The 18,384-nt window shown below is 36.1% G+C and overlaps 1 protein-coding gene across 5 annotated transcripts in view; it reads right to left on the reverse strand.

Moving 5' to 3' along the window:
- The window catches only part of SDK1 (sidekick cell adhesion molecule 1), a 419,217-nt gene that overhangs the window by 260,559 nt on the left and 140,274 nt on the right, over positions 1 to 18,384 (reverse strand). The window lies entirely within an intron of this gene.

Here is an 18,384-nt window from a genome sequence, read left to right on the forward strand (position 1 = left end):
AATAAAGGAAAACTGAGACTTGTAAGAATCAATAAGAAAGTAATAAGGATTTATATAAAAAGGCTGAAAAAAAAGGTGGAGACTATAAAAAAAATTATCAGCACTAGAAATTAATCCTAGTATTTCTTGTTGCACTTTTCAATATTTTCCATTTCTTTAAGTCTTTCTAGCACATCATCTTTCATTCTAATTCTGGGCTTTTCTCCTTAAATGCCAATGAAGCCTTGCAAACATGTTTTCATCTGTTTAACTGGATGAGAAATACATCTCTCATCTCTCTTAAGTGGTTGCTTACTTTCAGTTCTTTATTCCTTTATTCCTGTGACACTCTTCTTCAAGGACTTTTCTGTATTAGAACAAACTGAATGACAATTAATTTAGCGCACTTATCACATTTGTACCAGCTAGATACTCTCCAGATTCCTGAGTAGGAATAATTTTGCTCTCAACAAAGGCAGACCCACCATTTTTGGTGCAACAGGAAGCACATGTTACTTGATAAGTGAAAATTCTTCCCAAGAGATTAAAAAAAAAAAAAAAAAAGAAAAATTGGTTGAGATGGCAAATCGCTAAAAAATTTTATTGGAAGTTCTGAATTTTCGCAGCAGTATAATTCTGTGTGACAATTTGAGCATGAATCTGACTATAATGCAAACACTTACAATGATTAAAGTATTTAGATGAAAAGTCTCCCTAATTTAACAGACATTTTTGACATGAAGAGAAGGTGTAGAAATCTTCTGCATCCAGTATTTGAGGGAAAAAAATGTGAATTTATCTCAGAATTTTCATTTCCTGGTCACTGGACTGTGTAACTGTTAACATTTTCAATGGCTATTTGGATAAATTAAAGCCAAATTTTATGTTACAGTTCTAAAACCAGATCTTATACTTTCTGCTACTGTAAAACAACATATAATGCAATTTACTAACTGTGTTCCCTGTTTAGTGATTCTGATTATACATTAGATCTGTACACAGAAACAAACAGCAGTCAGATAAAATCAATGCAGCAACAAGATCCCCTTTTAAATGAAAAGCATCTCAACTCTCCTTTGCCATGCAAACAATCATTGAGTGGTACTTTTTCTCAATGTCTATTTATGATGCAAGCCAAAATGAGAAAATCAATGCCCTTCAACAGAGGGAGCATCAGTGCCTCTTTGTAACCACAGTAAACAACCCATTCTTGTTCCTTATCACAGCCATGCCACTCTTGTAAAGCTTAAAAAACACATTCCCAGGAATGTCAGTCAGAAGAGGAAGCCTCTTTAATGATCCTTCACTAGGAAAGAGGTTATAAAGCTTTTAACAAACAGTTCTTATGTTCTACTCACAGATTCAGAAGATCTCCTAGGATATTGATTGCTTTGCTTTGTTTTATCAGAAAGCAAAAAGTAAAAACTATGTAAACATAAAAAACCCTGGTACCACCAAAATTCACTGGAAATGTTACATCTATTTTTTTAATCTGTGATTTCTTTGAGTTTGATCATACAATTAATCCTTATTTCTTATAAAAGAATAATTTTACCTAGATAATTGAAAGGAGTCACAAGATATTAGAGATTTTGAGAAGGGTAGAAATAAAGTTGTTCAGGATATTTCATTCTAAACAAATTTGTCCAAAAAATCTTACACTTGGGGCTTAACAGAAGCTACACAATGTACACATTTGCCACTGACTGTAATTATGTTCTGTTGTGCACCTTGCTGATCTTGACTACAATTTGCAAATGAATGGTGTAAACCAATCCATTTCTCACTAAAGTCATTAACTACTTAAGACTGTTCAGAAAGCTACTGAGAGTTTTGCTAAGATTAAAAATAGAAGAATTTAATATAATTTTCAGCATCAGTACAGAGTGTAAAAACACTGAATGAAGGGTTAATTTGCACTAGTAGAGAAAGCCAAATAAGAGATGACACTTGGGCTATGAGACTGTCTTCAGGCTGTGGAAAAAACAGAATATATTTTCTCATAGCCCTAAGAACAGCTTACAGCTGAAATGTCTTCTCTAATCTTATTGTTTATTTCTAATCTGCATTTATTATCCTCTTTGCTTTTATTTTGCAGCTAACATCCTCCTGCAGGACCCTATTTGTCTCCAGATGTTGATCAGTATACATTCTTTTTACTAAATGTCTTCTGGATCTAAAGCCTTTTTCATACTGGGATTTGGTAATCATAACCTTTTATATCTTCTCTGTTAGTGTAAGCCTACTCCTCACAGGAACAAGAAGTGATGACACTCAGTGGAGTAAGATGTCATGCAAGCACATGCTAAGGAATTTTTTTGTACGAGATTTTGCAAATGTACTTTATTGTAGGATTCCGGCTGGCAAGTAAAATGGAAAATTTATAGTTCATTCCACTCCCTTTCTTAGTGCTGTGTAAGTACATTCTAAAGCAGACTCAATTTAATGTTTTATGAAATTGGATTTTGACTGCTGTAATTTCAGATACTTAATTGCAATTACAAGCTCTGTTTTTAAAGAATCTGTAATTCAGTAGAGTCACATGGTCCGAAAGGCTTCCTCCTGAAGAAAACAGTAAATATAACATAGCCTAGAAATGTTTACCTAATAATATCTTAGATGTCTCTGCTGTTTAGCATAGAAGATAATCATCAGGCATGGAAGTATTAGAAGCATTCAGTAAATTCCTCATAAGAAAAGTGACATTTTGTTTAGTTTTCTATTGTCATCTACTCTTCCATGGCTGAGGAAGGAGGTTTCAACTGTCAACAGTTCTATAGCTGATATCCAAATAACCCAGGAAACTGCTGGAGTTTGGAACCTCTCAACAGAGGAAGAAGCTGATGAACTGTGTTTTAACCCAAGAAAACATTCCATGCTAAACATAGCTATTCAGTGCTTTTGCTGATGATTCATGAGTTATTGCTATGGATTGATGCATAGCTAATCCATCTTCCGAGTGGAGCGTCTTTGTAACACATTAATCCTTAATCAGCTCAACGCAGTGATGATAGGGCAGATTGTGAAAATGCTTCAGCCAGTGTACAGTAGAGTAAGAGAGTTCAAGAAATTTCTTCCACTTGAATTAGTAAAGGCTTAGAATTTTTGCCAACACAGTAAATTCAGTTAGAGATTTAAAGGCATTTCTGTATCAGCAAAAGCCACAATATTTAAGTACTTGTATCAGTAATATCTGTATAGGGATGGGTGAATCCTAATCCTGAAGAATCCTGGTTTTTAGTGATTAAAGGACAATTTATTTCAGGATACAGGTATAAGCATTCCCATATTACTAATGCACAGCTTTATCTGTTAGGAGATGCTGTCAGCATAACACCCAGGAAACCTTTTCTAACTTAGTCCTTTGTGAAACAGCCTAGAAGAAAAGATGAAAGAAATAAAAGAAACATATATTGCCCTCTTTCTGAATCAAGTTTAGAGAGTCAGATGAATACCCTGAAAGATCATACAAAAAGTTTTTACTTTTTTTTTTCCTTCCAGAACTCCTGGACTCAAACACTCATCCTCTACCAGAGAAAGTGCTACCTCTTGATCATTAATTGCTGGCCAAGTTTCGGGTTTTTTCCCTTTTTTGAAAGAGCCTCCATTTTTCAACCAAATGTCATCCTGTATTTACCTTGTCTAATATCTCCAGATGTTTGCTTCAGTCCTTTAGCATTCCATCAAATTTCGTATGAATGTTACCACAGTGGTATTTTGTTTAGTTTCTTTCCTAGACAATTTCTACAAATATTAAATAGGAAAGACATTTTCATAGATCTGTGTTGTCATATTGAAATAGTTCACTGTTTATATCAAATTTTCCTCCAATTTTTTTACTAAGTCTAAATTTTTGAAGAAAAAAATCATAATGTTGTGAATATGCTACCCTCCTGCTTCATAAGTGCACAAGGTACATACAATCCTTTTGTTTATTTGTAATATTCCTTATGTACTCTGTGCTAAAGAAATCACATTTATGACTACATAAAGCTGTATAATAATTTTAATAATATTTAATAACAGCAAAAACCTGGTAAATTTATGCAGGCAGGCAATATCAGCAGGTTCAAAATAGGATTAGACAAACTCATGGACAGCAAGTCTGTAACCAGATACTAAAAGAACTGGGCAGGAACGAACCCTCCAGCATACCTAATCCAAAAATTCTGGATGCTGGAGGAGAACAAGGCAAAACAGCTGCATGCGCTCCCTAAAGAGCATCTCATTTTGCTAGTGGCAAGACAGAATACTCGGCTTGATGGACCATTACTCTGAGCCAATAGGGCATTTCTTATGTTCTAATGGAAAACCTAATTTATCTTTTCTAAAAGCCAATTAGATACCATAAAAGACAGATATTATTATCAAGTTAGGACAATCTGTAAATGGAGAGTCAAAGTTAGTAGCAGTTAGAGAAATGTAACTCATGTTAATTGAATGCTAATTATATGTGCAATTATTTTGGATTATACTGAGCAGTAAGACAGTGTGTTAGAAGTTAGTGTTCAGTGGAAGTCCATCATTTGAAAATTTGAACAAAGTAAAATGATCGGATTCCCCTATATCATTTTACATATATTTTTCTTTTGTTTTTCACATTGAATGATTCAAGCTCATGTACAAAACTTCCCTCCCATAATCTGTATTTCAAGGACAATTACAATGAACATGCAGAGGTGGAGAACTGGTCCCTTTTTACCTAGTAGGGTTGCAATGCAGAAAATACTAATGATGTGGGAAATTCCTGAGGCATATGGGGAGATGGGATATATGTCATCCTACTTCAGGTACCATTTTACAGAACTATCTGAAATACATCCTAAAGTTCCCAACTCATCATTCAGAAAAGTAGAGTAAGATCTGTGAAATAAAAGGGTCAAAATTCTGTAATTTCTATGGTTGTGCAAACACAGCTTCATCAAGGGCCAAATAAAAGCACAAAGCCCTAGAAGCCTTAGAATAGCAACTCAGATCCTGGACTAGCAGGGTAACACAATTTGAATTTCATGATATGAATCTAAGCTAGCAAATTTCTGAAAATCACCTATAAAAGGTAAAATACTGATTTATGCAGTAAATAATGAAACCCTACAATCCATGCACTGCAAGTGAGAGAAAAAGGGGAAAGGAAGGCAAAAGGAGTGAAGGAAGGAAAAAAAATTACATTTGGTATTAGGAAATTCTTCGTATTTCTACTGTTCACTGCTTTGCTTTTCTAATCTGTATCATTTCATTGAAGTTGGTTTAAAGGATGGTATTTTCTCACCTTTGTCTTAACTAAATCTGTATGCCTGACAATTTTAATGGTATTTCACCTGAGAAAATATTATCCTTTACACATCTTATTGCTCTTTATGCTAATTTTTTTCTTAATTTAAAACGGAAAAATATCAGGTCAATCCCTAACACAGATGTCCTGGAATTAATGTTACATATGCCAATTTAGCAACTTTTTCATAAGTTTCATTGATCTGTCTGTGGAAAAAAGAAAAGATGTAAAGGTTTTATTAAAAAAAAAAAAACTTAGATCATAGAATATGGCATTATCATAACAAAAAAAAATAGTTACTTAAACTGTTTAATGCTACAGAGGAGGCCAGAGAATGCAAACAAGAAATAGATGTTTCAGAGGGGTATTAATACTAAACATTTCAGACAACATTTTCAAACAGTTGCTTCCTCATTTCTGCTTCACCAGTAAAGCCATGATAGAAGCAATGAATCCAGGTACTATACTTTCAAGAATCATGTTGTCTAATTGGTATAGGAAAACCTAAATAATAAGCAGCTAAAAATGAATATGATTACCATTTTCTCTCCTAGCACCCATCATCTTAGAGCTGGACCAAGGGAGACTTAAGGGGAGGTAATTTACCTGGTAAAGCCCTGGTCCAACAGAAAAAAAAAACGCATTGACAGCAACACGTGCTCCATTCCCAATACCAGCTGCTTAAGTAAGCGCCAACATCAGGCAAGAGGGTCAGAAAAATAGGTGAGAAAAATTGCTCTAGTCTTTCCACATTATTTCCAAAGTCTATCTTACTAGCTGAATCTGCATACACAGAAACAAAGCTCAGGCAGAAACAAACCAGTAAATGACACTCTAAAGAATTAAAGTAGGGTGAATTTACCATTTTTTGTTGCTACAGTGCCAACTGAGCCATTCAGCTAATCTGCCCAGGACTGATGTCCTCTAATGAGGTTGCCATTCAAGTCATACTTTCTGGTTTTTTTAAGGACTGGAATTACACTGGCAGTCATATAAACCTTTGGATTTTACCAGGCTTGAAAGATTTGTTAAAAACTAACATTCGCAGGTAAGAACCAATCAGCTAGGTTCTTTGACACACTTAGAATAAATTACCAGGTAAGCCTTCTATTTAATGCACACTATTGTATGGGTTCTACCTTTCTACCTATTTATCTAATTCCATAGCATTTGTTCTAAATATGGAACACTTACGCCTATTCTAAATAAGTATTTCTAGTTTGCATCTAACAATAATCCATACCTGATTTCGTTTAGATTTGCTCCTGATACATTTTAAAGCTTTTGCATTGTCCAATACCTTGCAATGGAATCAGCTATTAGTTAAATCTGAAATTTCTCCTTCATCAGTGCCACCAGTTTGCAATTCGTGCAGGGGAAACATCTTTTCATGCAATTCAGTGGCACATCAGTGAAGACTGTAACAGCTTGTGATTCTCAGTCCATTTTTATGGAACAGTCGAAATAGAGCAAAGTAGGTCAGCATCATCCCTCCATAAGGTTTATCAGTAAGTTCCCTAAGTGAAAGCTCAAACACTAGATCAAAGCCACACCTAGACTGACACACTCAAGGATCCCTCTAGGATGTGCTTCCTTATGAAAAACTCTTGTTAGGTTCCACAGGAGCTTAAAGCCTGCACAAATGAAACAGTAACATTTCCTTGTTGTTGTACTTTACAGCTCCCTGAAACATGCTGTTATTCTCTCCGAAGACTGTAATTGAAAGTTATAAGTTATAAAAACTGATTTATTCTTGCTGAAGGACTATTTAAAATGATCTGAACTAACTGAAATTTAAAGTTTAAAAACCACATCAATAGTTCTAGCCTCAACATTTATTTAAAAGAGGTTTCGAACAGAGCAATATGATATAATTTAAAAACGAATTCAACAGTTGTTTTTACTCCCTCAGAGAGCAGTTATTGCCTGTCATATAATTAAGTGAATATGCCAGTGACAGAATACACAAAGCAGCAGGGAGCACAGGAAAATACTGAAGCTTCTTGTAGTCCATGAGCCTTTCAGCTCACCACAGTGAGAAAAACCTGTCTAATATATTAGAAAGACAGAATTAAAAGACGTGATCAGAAAAACAAGAAATTGCCAAGGAAACGCTCTATCAGTATATTTCATACTGAGTGTGAATCAATCCAGATGATGCTCAGTGAATTTTATGACACACTACAAAACATACCGTAACACTTTATCTCACATAAACATTTATTTAAAATCGATAAGTCAGTTAAAAATAATAATATACCTTGAATAGCTATGTCAAATGAAAGATGATCATATAGCTTCAGTCCACACTGAAGACTGTAGTATCAAGAATTCATCTACTCTATTCAAATCAGCCTAATGTGCATGTACAGCTGTAGACACCTTTGACATTATTTTGTCTTCAATTATGAGACCCTTTACAATAAATAAAAGGAAATAGGAGGTTCTTCCTCATCTCTAGACAGGAACAAAGGGAATAGGAAGTTTTGGATTACTAAATTTTGCTTTTGAAACAAATGTCCTTAAAAGTTATCGTTCTAAATATCTGGATTCCTCAAAACAACAGGAGATGCTTAACATTGCAACTACAAAGCCAGGAGTCTTCCCCATGAGATACAGAACTGGCTTTAGCACATCATATTTTGGACACCACAGCAGCCAGTAATGCTTCCAAGAATATTTATTAGCCTGTCTCAGCTCCACTGTCACTGATCTGGTGACACAGTATTCTCTTCTTAAGCAATGCCATCAGAGATCATTGTTTGTGTTCACAATAAAACTGCAAGTATGTTAGACTGAAACATGTTAGCCAAAGATATTTTTGTCTACAATTTTTTTGAAAAAACCTTATAAAACAAGATTCTTCTTGGAAAAAAAAAAAAAGACCTTTTCACAGATTTGGGTATTGTTTCATTAAGTTTCAAAATATATTCAATATTCCATCCCCTCGCATAATAATATTGCTCAGTGTTTCTTTTCTCTTTTCTTCATACATGATAAAGGCATCCAAGGCCAAAATTCAGACTGCTTTTGAGGAGGGGAGTTGATCCTCAGGGAAGTATTACCTTCCTTCAAATCTTTCTACAGCCTGTGCGGTAAGAGGCTGCTTGCCTTAAACACTGAGTGTGGACATATATATCACATTACTGGCCTGTACTCAGTCTATGAAAATTGTGAAAAATGTACCAAGCAGTCCAGATTTCACATTGGTAGACTCCTGGCAGAAATGCTTCTCTGAACACCGAGTGATCTCTAACCAAGATTCATGAGCGCTATGGAAAACAGTTCCTGAAAGGAACAAAAAGAGATCAAAAAAAAAAAAGGTTTAAAGTAACATCAAATCAATTTATCACGATAACTGACATCCAGGTTAGAATGATAGCACTGCTACGTTGGCACTGCCTGTTCCCTTCCTTTCTGGCCATTTCATCTATTTAAATTCCTTAAGCCCAGGATAAGTTTCTTCCTGTAGTGGAGGACACTATTTGAACAAGTGGTCTACCCAGTACGGTCAATCAATAAAACTGCCAGAGCTCCTGGCAGCCCTGCGACCGCAGGCTGAGTAAGACAAGGGAATGGCTGTGTCCGCGTGCATCTATAGGAGCTGTGGAGGAGATCAGTACAAGTGAGAGCCAGCTGCAGGTTTTTCTCAGTCTTCCACTTCAGGTGGGCTTCACAGCGGGTATTTCTTCCATGGTGATTTTGCTACGGCATTATTTATTCCCATATTCTGTAAATATATTTTATTGACTTTTTTTTTTAATCTATCATTGAAAATTTTGAAGAAGTTTCATGAAAAATGCCTTCAGAAGCTTAGCCTAAAATGGCAGAAGCTAAAAATGAGACCCCAGCATAGAGGTTCACATGTGAGCAAAGTTAATAACACACTAACCGCTTTTCAAGAATGGAAGCAATTCTTCATGGTCTTGCCAGGGGAGATAAGCACAGTCACATAAAACTAAACTCTGACACCAATCTAATTGGGCCACCAAAGTCATTGATAACCTCTGCATGTGGCCATATCCTACTGTTGTTGAAACAAGAATATATTTTGAAGAAACATACGGTTTATGACAGAAATTAAGGTGTGTCTCCTTAGAGCTGAGCTGCTGTTATGTCACCTGTGATGAATTCCACCATTCCAAATCCAGAACTAATGAGCAAATTTTGGTCCTGTGACTCTTATTGCTGCAATGCTCCACACATGAGAACATTTTTCTGGAAGCTTCCAATTACCAGGGAACTTTTCTTGGGGATTTTTTTGTACCATTGATAAAAGATAATCGTGAAAAAAGAACTACGGCTACTAATTGTTGAAGTTGTAAAGGAATATATTGAGATGATTATCGACTTAACGAAGCTGGCATTAACATGCATTTTCCTGATCTGCTTACTCTGTGTACTGTGTCTTCTAACTGGATAATACGCTGTGTTTTTACTCAGCCTCAGTAAATAACAGACTGATCTCTCTTGTCTGCAAATGACAGCAAACACAGTTCCAGGAAAAATAATAAAACAAGCAAGCACAACACGCAATGCAAGTATCAACCACTTCAGTCCCAGTGAAAATAAGCTTTATAGACAAATGCTTGTTTCAACATACTTAAATTTGATGCCAATTTGTAATTACAAATCTAATTCTGAACTATTTACTAATTAAAAATAATATAGGGTGCAAATTTCACATTAATGTCTTTTTTCAAATGCAAATCCACACAGATTGATTTACAAAGCTAAGTTATGTGCAGCTTCTGAGGAGGAAAAACTAAAACGATCTGTTAAAACAGTCCACCCTTCCTCTAATTTCAGTAAAGTTTACTATCCTTGAACAAGTTTTCGATGCATTTTTTCTTGTTCTGTCTTTATTTACTATATGTATTGAGAATAACCTTTTTCCATTGAATGAGCATAGAGGGAAAACTGGTTGGTTTTGGCTTCCTACCATCAGTCTACCATAACTGTTCAAAACTTTGCTGGTGAACACCCACTCTTTTACTTCATGTATATATTCTGGCTTCATCTCATCTTCCTGATATAAATCCTCCTTTCCAGGCTCTGGAAATTTTGCAGCATACGTCTTAAACCACTTTTGATCCCTTGATGGATATAAGCACACCCTTGCAAGAAAAAACAGTGAAAGGCCAGAGCCCTAGGTCTAGACTACTATTTGGAAGTTCCTAGTATGAAGATTAAGTGTGAATATAAAGCATTTAAGGATGCTTCCTAGAGTTCATCAGAAGGCTATGATCTTATGTGGACATAGCCAGGCTAGTACTTCAAGTTGTGCCGTGATGAGCAAACTAACGAGGACTAGATGGCTTTTAAACATACTAAATGTAGCATATGTTACTCTTCCAGGACAAATGATCTGTCAGTAACAAATACGGATGATGAAAAAAACCTAATCATTTGTACAGTGTATACAGAAGAAATTAACTCTTGAGTTCCACAGATGATCAGAGTGTAGCAGTTCTTGGCATAAATTTATTATTACTTATGTTCTAAATGCTGTGCACATAGTAACTGATTAATCTCACAAAATGTGAAGTAGATTTGTAAGTATTAGCATATGCCCTGAAGCATAAGATTTCATTACCTTTACCATTATTCTAGCTTTCATAAAGATAAGTGCTAACAGTAACATAGAATGATCCAAATGAAAAAGAGGTGGTTACCTGCAACTAGAGCATTTGACTTGAAAATTTTCTAGGAGCGGCAATATTCCAAAGCTTGAGTGCAAACACACAAATAAACATTTATGTAAAACTACTGAACATATCAGTGATACAACTAATGGTAAAAATCCCCAACCAAACAAAACCAAAAACTGTGGGTTTGGTGTGCTGAATAAAGCTTTTCTAATGCCACTGCAAATGGCTGCAAATTCTGTTCCAATTGCCAGGAAGAAAACTAAAATGCACAAAGTACAAGACATAGTACAACTGTCTTTCCACATTCCAAAAATATTAGGACATTTTCCTTGTCGTTCTCTGGATTACTTCTGTTTCTGTACCCTGTACAGATTTGACCAATTATATTGGACAATTCTATGTGAGTATATACAAATAGATATCCGTAATGGCATTATAACCTGGTTTTGTCCTTTTTTAGGGCACCTAATATTATCTTCACTATTAAAAATACTACCTAATGGGCAGGTGTCTACATTATAAATAAAGGAAATTAAAGTAGAGATTTCAGGTGATACAGTTCATTCCTGCTCAGTATTCTGAGCAGGAAAATAGTATGTTCATTACAACATTTAGTTAGAAACGTTACCTAGAAAACATGGATATGTGGTTCCAATCTGTCAAATCTTTGAAAACTCCACACAGAAGTCATTGCAGAAATAAAACTTCTTAATGTAGAAGCAGTGGCCTGAATTTTATGGAAGTATAAATCTAATTTCAGTTTTAAGCAGTTGATATTTGTAACACAATTATTTTCATCTGGGAACCGTGAAGGGAAGTTGAAAGATTTGTAAAAATGTAAAAGAGCCTCTAATTCTAAAATGTACCATTAAGAATACAGTCAAGTGATTATGTCACAAATGCCTTTAAAATCCAACTGTGCTGCTTTTCTTTACTGCTTAGCAACTTTTTCAAAGAACTGTAGCATACAGAAATGTTTTCTTGCAAAACCTGTTTATTCAATTAAACAATGCTTAAGTAAAATATGCTTTTTAAATCTTCAGATAGAGATCAGATCCTATAAATATTTATGCAGATAAATGCAGTAAGTTCATCACATGCTTAAAGAGAAGTACACAGTTTAGCACTGTTCCATAAAACACTATGCAGGGATCATGCCTGTAATACAGTAAGAAAAATGATTCAAGGAATCATTAAGCACCCAAGTCTCCTAAGAATACCACAAAAATTACCCTGAGAATCTGAGTTTTTACAATAATTAAAAAATGAAATGAACTTATATTACACCCTTATTAAGTTTGCTAAGTTGTATCAACAAAGGAGTGGGTGAAGGAGAACTACATGGTACTACATTAGAACTTTCAAAAACTCTAACAAGCTGCTATTAAGAAAACCGCATTCTCATAGAATAAGGTGCAAAATAATGAGATGGATTAGAATTTTGACTGAGGTAAAAATAAACACTACATACAAATGGTTAATTCACAGTTTGGCAGAGTTAATTCTGGACAATCCTGATGTTCCTATAATTGGCTGATGTTGAATGATTAAATTGTGACATGGAAAAATCGCAAGGCACAAAGCAGTATTTATCTACTCATGACAATTGAACAAGGAAGGTTGAAAGGAAAAAGAAGCATTAACTAATGTAAAACACGACAGGGCTTTGGAAAGAATAACGTAAGCCATTCCCATACCAAAATGGCTTAGAACAATTCTGATATAAATTAGTAGGCAACTAAATCTTCTCTTCTGTTTTTTTCTGGTTTGAGCCATTCTAGAAAGGTTTCCATTTTTATTCTCTTTAGTTATATAGCCACTGATTCTTCTCACTACGTTCACTTCAGTTAAAATGCCACTGATACCACAGAACTGAGACTGACTCAGAAGACCTGGGTTACTCACTTCCCCAGGACTCTGCAAAGGAGCACCTTGTTGCTATCATGGGTCATGACATGGGTTGGGGAGGTAATACTTTACTGCTCGAAAGATTGTTATCTCCCCACCTGAACATACTCCAGCCTCTGCATACATCTGCCGTGCATACCTTCCCCTCCACTTTATGGCTAGCATAGCACAGGGTAAAATAATCTGTAATAGTTACAAGATGAAAGTACAAAGAGCTTCTTAAGTGTGACTATATTAAAGCAGTAGGGAACTGTTGGAACAGAAAGTAAATGTCAAAGTAAGAGGGTGCACCTTCAAAGCACACCCAATGCATTATACTTAAAAATGTAAATTTAAAAGACTTATTAAAATACTAGATTTTATACTAGCATTTATAAAGCACAAGCTCAGAGTCCTTTTCATAATTCTGGTAACTCCCTTTTGCAGTTTAATAAAAGAAGATATTCAACATTTGCATGTGAGTAAAGACCCAATGGCCTTTTTTTTTTTTTTTTTTTGAGGTCTGCATGCGAGTAAAAAATGCAACCCTTTGGAAAGCACTTTGATGTTATACAAAGGAAGGTTTCATTATTATATTATTTGAGAGGCATAAATGAAGTATTAGAGAATTAAAAAATTTAAACTATTAGCAAATCATCTGGCATCTAGCTGGGTACCTTAGATCTGTTGTCATACTGTTTGGCTGTTTTACATCATGCATATGCTCTTTATATTACACAAGTTATATATGAAAGAAAGTGCAGCAAATACAATGTGTCATCTTTGCTTTTTGTGCATAACAGTCTGTCTGTGCTATCTGATACAAACCTATCAAAAGATTAAAAAAAGTACTGCATTTGATGAACATGCATATTTTACTATAGAAATTATTAAAATTCACACCTACCAGTAACAGAATGTATTAGAACAGATTAAGTGAATATCCCATTGGGTGCAGCAGGCTTCAGAGTAGATGACAGCAGTCTCAGAAACCCCATAATTCATTACTATCTCCCAGTGAGAAAAAGAGAACTCTAAAAAGTGTTCCTCAATCAGAAATTTTCCTACCAATGAAATAATTTTGCTTAAATAATTAAAAATATCATGAATGACATTCAAATTCTTTATTCATCCAGTATTGCCTCTATAGGTTTCACAAGAGGAAGCAAGGTATACTTTACACTAGTTTTTCCACTTACATGCTTGGTATATTTTTCCATTCTGGAATTGTTTCCTGAAAAAAAGTGGCTTCCCAAAGAGACAAGAGAATGACAACTGAAATTGTACCTTTATGAATCTTGATTAGTGAACCTTCAGCACCATAAAGTTTTTTATTTAGTGAAATTAACACTGACAGCTATGGATTAGAAGCTATCAGGCATTAAAGTATTAAACCACCATTTCTCCTTATTTCACTGAAACAAGAAGATTTTGCTAACTCCCTGTTTTTATTAAATAATCAGTGGCATATTAGCCCATTTCTTGTACTGGAATTTTTAAATCATTAACATACAATAAAGGCCTACTTACAAGATCTGTTCAAGGTATTTTCACTACTTCCACTAAAAGGTTTCTTAAAAATAAATAAATTTCCTCTTCAGATAATGCCATTGAAACCATAGCTGGGTCCAGTCAATACCAGATCTAGGACCCAGCAAACTGGTTGCACAATATTCTCTGCTCACGCTCTCTTGCTATGCACCCTTAGCCATTACTTGTCAGGTATTTATCATCCCCCTCATTGCAGCATGTTTTTAACTACACGTATGTATGCAGACAAATCCATCCCCGAAAATATAGCTTGTTTTGTTCATAGTTACACTAAATGTGAAGAGATTATTGATAAACAAGCTGACACAAAGATGTGAGGGCAGATATTTAGTTTAAAAAGTGGGTTTTGTGGTAAATATTGTAACAGTGAATTACATGATGTAAGATCAGTTCCTGTGAAAGAACAGACTACATAAAGAAGCAAGAACTGAGAATTTTCAAGGCACTTCCACTAACCTCTGCACACTTTAGATTTGGGACAGAAAGAGTTTGTGATGAGGGGTACAATCAAAGATAAAAAGATTAGCCACTTGCAGCAGAATTAGCACTGGAGTACTTTTATCTTGGGATCACCTCACAAATCAAGGAACTGTGTCATTCTACTGAAGGACAGTTAATTTATCTAAACGTGACCAAGTAAGATCCAGTGTATTAGTAGCTGACAAACAGGGCTAGGGAATGTTTTTGCGAGCTTTTACAGTAATTTTGTGAGATGCTTCACGTTAGTGGAAACTCTTTGGAGATAATTTGAAAGCCTGGGGAAATGAGCATTTCTCCCCTTGCACCTCAGCACTAGATGGAGCATCTAACAATTTCCTCTCTTCTCCTATTTTGCAAGACAAATTATTCTCAATTTCATTCCAGCATGTTTGTTAGGACATATGATCTATTTTGCCCCCAAATACTTCCTTGTAAGCCAACTTCCAGCTGTGATGACAAAAATAGTATTAGAAGATGGGAGAAGATGATAGGGTTCTTTGTTTGGTATAAGGTCTTGTAATAGAACAGCTTTTCAAGATTTGAGATTTGTCTTAAATGGCTGCCTCGCTTCTGAACCAAAATAATGACAAGCTACAAAAAGTAATGGGTTTCATTCTAAAACAGTTGGAAGAAAAAAATAAAAGCTGGCTCGATATGCGTATTAATACTACATTCAATTAGTTGCCCAATTATTCTCTTTGATACTCAAATACTCCACACAATCCCCAGCAAAACAGCATATTTAAATCCACACTACTACTAATTTGGCAAATGGGCTTTATAAATGGTGGTGTTTATACGACTACCTTTTTTCTTGCATTTGCCTCCTTTTCTTCTTCCCAGACAGCCGTCTGTGCTGATGTATGGTCAGTGCAGACTCAATCCAGATTTATGCTTCTCTTCCAGAATTAAAGGTAACGCTTTCATCACGCAGGGAGCACCAGGGAGCAGGATGGGCACATCTGGCCCCACTCACCAACGAGAGGACAGCAGATGGGGCCAGCTGCAGAGGAAGGCGGCAGGGAACAGCAGCAGTGTCTGGGCAGGAATTGAGCAGCAAGTACTGGACCCCTGAGTTAGGGGGTCCTGCAGAGAAGGTGACAGAGGGTAGAGAAACTTTGGTAGAAGATTTGGGCAAAGAAGAGGAAAATGGGGGACAGAGGGCAACAGCTTTGATGGGAGATAGTAATGGAAAGGTAACAAGGTGTCTCAGTGGAGAGGTGAGGAGAAGGGGATATGTCTGAGCTGGGAACAGCCTGAGAACCTGACAGGAATAGTTGGAAGGCAGGAATTACAGACGGAGAAGTTTCATGGAGCTCTGAAATAGCAAGAATGAGCAGAACTGGAGCTCTGGAGCAGGAAGATGAGCTGCAGGCTTGGGGAAATTGTTGTTCTGGGGCAAAAGGCATGGAGGAAATAAGACTTTGGAGAGCAGAAACTCTGGAATAAGATTACCAAGGGACAACACTTGACACCCTTAAAAGTGGGAGCCTCCACCTGTCTTTTTTCCCCTCAAGGCAGGACATTTTTCCATTCTTTTTTATTACAGTCCTAGTTAGAAGTATAGTAAGGCCACTTGATGGAAACATCCAATATTGACTGCATGTGTTGCAGGTTATTGACATTTTCTCTCTCCTTGATCATAACATTTCTGCCAAGTTGTGAAAAATATGAATAAAAATATAAATAAATTAAAATGAAATGTACATAGAATTTCAAAAGTGTATTATGAGGTTGTTGCTGCAATATCTGTTGGGTAAACAGAAAATGCAGCTGTCTAACAACAGCCATTGAAATTTATAAGTACCCCAATAAGCTCTGCTTCTTGTTGCTGCTAAGGCCGGTTTCAGTTCCCATGGAAACAGATGATGGATTGCCAAAAATGAGATTTGACGTTTTAAAATAATCAGTGATTTGAACTAGTGATTATTATGAAAGTATTGCACTCTTCTTCCACTGAAGAGGTATAATGCTGCAAGTAGGAGAAGAACACATGGCAGCTGGCAGACAGCAACAGAGTTGCTAAAATTCTTGCAAATGGTATTGGCTGCTGAATGACAACAGCAAATGCAGTTTCTTGAAAAATCATTGAGTAAAATCTGGCAAAACTCTATTTTAAAAAGTTAATAGCCTTTGAGGTTTTGGAGAAAAATACATAAAACATTGTTGTATGGATCTTAGCTTCAATGCTTTCAAGTGCTCTTCCTAAATAAGGTCTCCTTTATACCTCTATTTTGAGAATTCAAGTAGCCAGGAACATACAAACTAGAAATTGCTAGATATTTCTTCTCCTGCTTTTTGAGCTATGAGTTTATTTTTCAATTACACATTAGGTTCCAATCCTACAAATAAGCCACTACAAACAAAGACAAAATGTTGGCAACGTTCAGTTTTCCAGTGACCAGAGGGTAGGTTCCAGGGGGAACGTATGTCTGGGAGGGATCAGTGGCAATATGGAGGGTTTTGGTGGGAGTTTGGATTGAGAGGATCAGTAAGATGTTGGTGGAAGAAATTACAGAGGAGTGAGGCAGCTCAAGAAACGGGCATGGGGGCTTTCTGATCTTCTGGGGAGGCTGGCTTTTGTTGCTGTGGGGCTTCACAATAAGATGGTGACATGAGCATGGGCCACGCTCTCAGGACACTGGCACTCCTTCTGCCATGCGAGTGAAAGCTGAAGACCACCACTCCCAGACCACAGTCTTCCCAACTCCTCCTCATCCAACCTTTCCTTCTGGGATTTGCAACCATTTCCCCAGGCCACAACATCTTTAAAGTTACTCTCTGTGTCTTTTCTTTCCTCCATCAGGGTTGAACAACACAATCCATCTCTCTCCCAGTATCCACAGACTTCACAGATGCATCTGTCTTGACCCAACTATGGTTTTCTTCATTTCTGTGCTGACAGCATATATCAGCCAGGTGGAAGGGGAGGACAAGCACAGACTTCCTCCAGCATTTCCCTTTGTTATCCTTTCCCCGTGCCACTGCTATGATGAAAAGTAGGCTGATCTATTCTACTCTTTCCCCACTCTAGTGACAGGAATTTAGAGAGAAAAGCAAAGAAAATAAAGCTGAGCAAGCAAGTGGTGGCTGTGGTCACCCAAATAAAGAGATGCCTTGTTTGTCTACTTTTAGAATTGGTCCTGACATGTAAAACAACAGATTTGTGTAATATATAAAAATAGCCACAGGCATATATTAAGAAATAAAAGGTAGTGCTAACATGCAGCAGACAAATAGATTTCATATGAATATTGGCAGAGTTTGACTGTTTTTTCTCACTTCTAACTGCAAGATGCCTTTACAAAGTTTCACCAGAGCCAAAAATCACCCCTCTCATACAGATCAGATAGACCCATGAATCTCAGAAAGGGCATTTACAATTTATTTAAATTCATTTGGAATCTGTTAGATGAAGGCCAAACACAAAACAGCTAAAGATTCCACTCACAACTAAGGATCAGAGATAAGCCATAGGCAGACTGCCAGCTCCTTCCTTTCTCTGCAGCATTAATTAAAGTAAGGTCTGCTTCACATTTGCTTCCATGTACCAAATTTTTTAAA

The sequence above is a fragment of the Harpia harpyja genome, chromosome 21, assembly GCF_026419915.1.
Source record: "Harpia harpyja isolate bHarHar1 chromosome 21, bHarHar1 primary haplotype, whole genome shotgun sequence".
In the NCBI taxonomy this organism is placed as follows: domain Eukaryota; kingdom Metazoa; phylum Chordata; class Aves; order Accipitriformes; family Accipitridae; genus Harpia; species Harpia harpyja.